Raw genomic sequence first — 4,163 nt, 5'->3', positions numbered from 1 at the left:
GTAACATGGTAGGAAGACTCCTACACACGCCTTGTTCAATGGGTTGTACCTTTCCCTTAATAGGAAAAGATCTCTTGTTTCACAAAGGCCAAGGCAGCCCTCTGACAGGAAGGGCTCCTTACTGGTGAGCTCAGTGACTTCAGGTCTTTTGTTCTTCAGTCTCCTGAGCTACAGCAAAGGATGTGGCTGGGGTAGGAGGCGGGGACTACGCATGTGTGTGTGTGTGTGTGCATGTGTGTGTGTGTGTGTGTGTGTGTGCGTGTGTTCTCATTTCCGCTTCCCCTTTCTGAGCTGGCAACAGCAGTTTAATGAGGACAGAGAGAAAGGTACAACATGCAATATGATATTTTGTCATTGTCCTCACTCAGACCCCGATACCTGGGAAGGGCTTGGCCCGACTTTGCTAACTGCTCTGCCTCAAACTCTGCTCTCTGCCTGCAGACCCGTGAGTATAATTTCCACCTCGATTTTAAGACTATACTGATTTGGGACAGTGCCGGGAGATAGAGGAAACAGGTAGGAGAGAAATCAGGTTGCCAAGAAAAGGGAAAAATCAGGAGAAAATCTCCCACATCCCTGACTTCAATCTTAAAAAATTCATCACTGTGCCTCTTGGAATAGAAAGGACACTTTACTTTTTTTTCTTCTTCTTCCAATTACAGGAGAGGTACTCTATTTAGGGCCACAAACCATGGGTTCTTCGGATGGTCCGAATTACTATTTAGGAATGTTTCACCTTTCTCATGTGGGAAGTTCCTCTCTGTGTCTTGCTATACTCCCTTGTGCTGTAATTTCAAGCCGATTCTAACTTTGAAAGATTCTCAAGGAGACAAGTTTCTCACTTCCCTGCAGGTCCCATTCTCGTGCTTGTAACTGTGAACTAGTGGAAAGACCCCGCCTAAACCGGTGCTGCTTTGTGTGGGGGGACTACTGTCCTCCGAAGCTGCAGGAGAAAGCTGGCCAGGAGATAAGCTACAGCAAGACAGGCTGGGCGTCGATAGGAGGGAGAAGTCACACGCTGGACGGTGCCAGGCCAGCTTCACTGGAAGGCTCAAGAGTGATAACCATCTGTGGGGGTTGTCTCTCAGGCTGTACATCTCAGAGGAGGATGGAGGGGTATGTTGACCACTTAATGACTTACGTCATCTCGGGTGGGGGAGGGTCTGTGCCCCTCCAGCATCCCTTGTCTTACTGGCAGCCGGGCTCAGCATGTCACCACCTACATGACTTTTGGGGAAGGTAGAGGAGTGGAAAGATGGTCCACACTGGGGTTTTCCCAGGCCCCTGCTATGCTGCTGAGCTTTCCAGTGGGTGGAGAAGAGGCGGGTCCCCTACACAGAACAGCGACAAGATAAAAGAGCCCCCCAGAAATGGTTTGATAAGATCATGAGCATTTATAAGTACCAGTGACTCTACCACAAGTGGCTGCCTGTCTAGGAGAGAGGACTTTTGAGACAGTATGTAGCAGGTGCTGAGGGTAGGAAGTTGGAGGTGGGAGGCTTTCAGCTTATGTGTCTGAGCTGCAGATTGCCGGGTGTTGGGCTTGAGTGATTGGAGCTGAAGATCTGGTATGATTCTCCTGTAACGGGAAGCAGTACTAGGAGGAGGGTAGGCCAGGTTTATTATCTATCTCTACTAGAATATCATCAGAGATAACAAGCAGAAGATGTAGCAAGAGAGATAGAAAGAGACCTAACAAATGATTTCTTATTCACGGGCACCGCGGGGAGTTTAGAAACTCTTTACAGCCCTACTCACAGCTGTTTCTCATAACTCCCCTGGCCCCTGAAAGGAGGATGGAGCCCTGGGATTAAGCATTACGTAGCAGCCCTGGGAATCAACACAGTCATTTTTAGTTCAGGGCTTCTAATAGAGAATGGAGAGGAAGTTTGGTCCCGCCTTAGACCATGACTCATGGGTCCACCCTGGGCTACAGTAAGGGAAAAAGATCAGACACTTACACCACTTGATAACTGGCAACTATTCTGCTTTCCACTGAAAGGACAAAACCAAAGTGGTTATTCTAGTACCCACAGTACTTTGTACCCTGCCCACACCCAAGCCCAATGCAGAAACAAACTGAGGGCTTCAGAGGGGAGGGGGGTAGGAGATTGGGATAGGCTGGTGATGGGTATTAAGGAGGGCACATATCGCATGGAGCACTGGGTGTTATACGCAAACAATGAGTCATGGAACTTTACATCAAAAACTAGGGATGTACTGTATGGTGAGTAGCATAATACAATAAAAAAATTTAAAAAAAAAAGAAAAAGAAAGAAAGGCCTAAACACAGATTCAGAGAAGAGAGGGTGTAGATCATTGTGAAAGAAAAAGAGGGGAGAATTAAAATGAGCACATGAGGGAAAGAACTGCATTCCCATGGAAACAGGACTGAAAAATTGAAGACATGGAGTCACAGAGCTAAGAAATCTGCTCACGCTCACTCCTGTCTCCAGACCAGGCCATCTGCAAACCAGGACAGGTTAAACGTATGTTTCTTCGCCCTGCTGTCTTTGTAGCCCATCCAGGTGAAAAAAATTCCATGCCTCCCAACACTGAGAGCACAGGATTACTCTTTTCCAAATGTATACCTTTAATGTTTCCCATGGCACTTTATGAGGCTCCCATAAAACTCATTCACACCGCGGAGGTGGGCATAGGGAAGAAAAGGAAGGAGAGAGAAAGAGGTTTTAGATGGTCTTCTTTCAGTATTTTTCAGCTGAAATTATTTATGGGAGAGAGAGGGTAAGAGCGGAGGGTAAAATAGTTATATTCATTCATTGGAATTTTTCTTCATATTGTTTATCAAATAACATCCCCCTTTTTTCCCTGAAATAGATTGAACGGCTGCTTTAGACCATAGGAGTCTCGGAATGCTCCAATGCTAGGCTCAGGGGAATTTTTGTTCTGAAGATCTTCCCGACTGCAGTGACATGGACGAGAACTAGAAATTAGGAATGTATTTCCTATCTATGAAGGAATGTGAGAACATTTTGCAGGTTGGGGTGTGTGCCGAATGGGGTGCAGTCAACCTGGCTTGAGGTGGAGGTTGTCCCATCTGCAGCAAAATGGCGGTCCTGGGGTTTCCCACAGCCCTTTGCAATGGAGCTGATATGTGCATATCTTGGCTGTAAATGGGGATAAGATGCAGAAGGTCTTGTGGGCCCCATCATGGAAACTCTGTTTCCTTCTTCTCTCCTCCCACGCTTGTTTTCACTCTCATTCCCCGTTTACAGGCCCTGCTTGGGTGTAGGCACAATACAGACAGAAGAGAAGAGAGGTCTGTCTGATACATGTTCCCGGGAGGAGGCCCAGAGTGGAAACTACAGGGGCATGAGGAAGGCGCTGTGGTGTAAAGGAAAAAGCAGAGACCTGGGGCTCAGATCTTGTGAGTTTCAGTCCCATTCATAACCTTAATAGTCTATGTGATTTCAGATAATCCTCCCCTTCTCTCTCCCTCTCCCTCTCTCTCCTTCTCTCTCTCTCTTCTCACTTTCTCCCCCTGCCGCCCTTTCTCTTTTTCAAAATGACTGACCAGCATTAGATGATCTCTCAGGTCCGTCTGGGCATGAAGGAAGAAGGAAGGAACTACTTACAGTTTATGTTTTATCTCTGCCCAGCAGCTGTGTCCCTCTTTCCCCATCTGGATTTTACTTTATTATTATTTTTTTAATTTTAATGTTTTTTTATTATATTATGTTAGTCACCATGCAGTACATCCCCGGTTTCCGATGTAAAGTTCGATGATTCATTAGTTGCGTATAACACCCAGTGCACCATGCAATACGTGCCCTCCTTACTACCCATCACCGGTCTATCCCATTCCCCACCCCCCTCCCCTCTGAAGCCCTCAGTTTGTTTCTCAGAGTCCATAGTCTCTCATGTTTCATTCCCCCTTCTGATTACCACCCCTTTCTTTATCCCTTTCTTCCCCTACCGATCTTCCTAGTTCTTATGTTCCATAGATGAGAGAAATCATGTGATAATTGTCTTTCTCTGCTTGACTTATTTCACTTAGCATAATCTCCTCCATCTGGATTTTACATCCGCTATTATACCCTGCTGCTCACTCCTTCTTCCTTCTTATTCCTGAGCGTGTTCTGACTTTAGTGAATGGCTTAGACTGAGGGAAAACTAATAATAATAATTGCTATCGTTTATTA

The 4,163-nt window shown here is 46.2% G+C and overlaps 1 protein-coding gene across 3 annotated transcripts in view; it reads left to right on the top strand.

The window, feature by feature from the left end:
• The first annotated feature begins 247 nt into the window (after window positions 1–247).
• TESPA1 (thymocyte expressed, positive selection associated 1) overlaps window positions 248–4,163 on the top strand; it is a 361,089-nt gene continuing 357,173 nt past the window's right edge. For 2 of the 3 annotated variants that reach the window (XR_005837975.1, XM_040642595.1), the window contains exons 1-2: window positions 248–445; window positions 853–1,116. The gene's annotated coding sequence lies outside the window, so the exon portion shown is untranslated. The remainder of the gene's footprint in view (window positions 446–852; window positions 1,117–4,163) is intronic. The other variant, XM_040642596.1, reaches the window with a different exon arrangement.

Source organism: Ursus maritimus, unplaced genomic scaffold, assembly GCF_017311325.1.
Source record: "Ursus maritimus isolate PB19 unplaced genomic scaffold, ASM1731132v1 scaffold_26, whole genome shotgun sequence".
Classification (NCBI taxonomy): Eukaryota; Metazoa; Chordata; class Mammalia; order Carnivora; family Ursidae; genus Ursus; species Ursus maritimus.
This window is presented reverse-complemented; position numbering and strand designations above follow the sequence as displayed.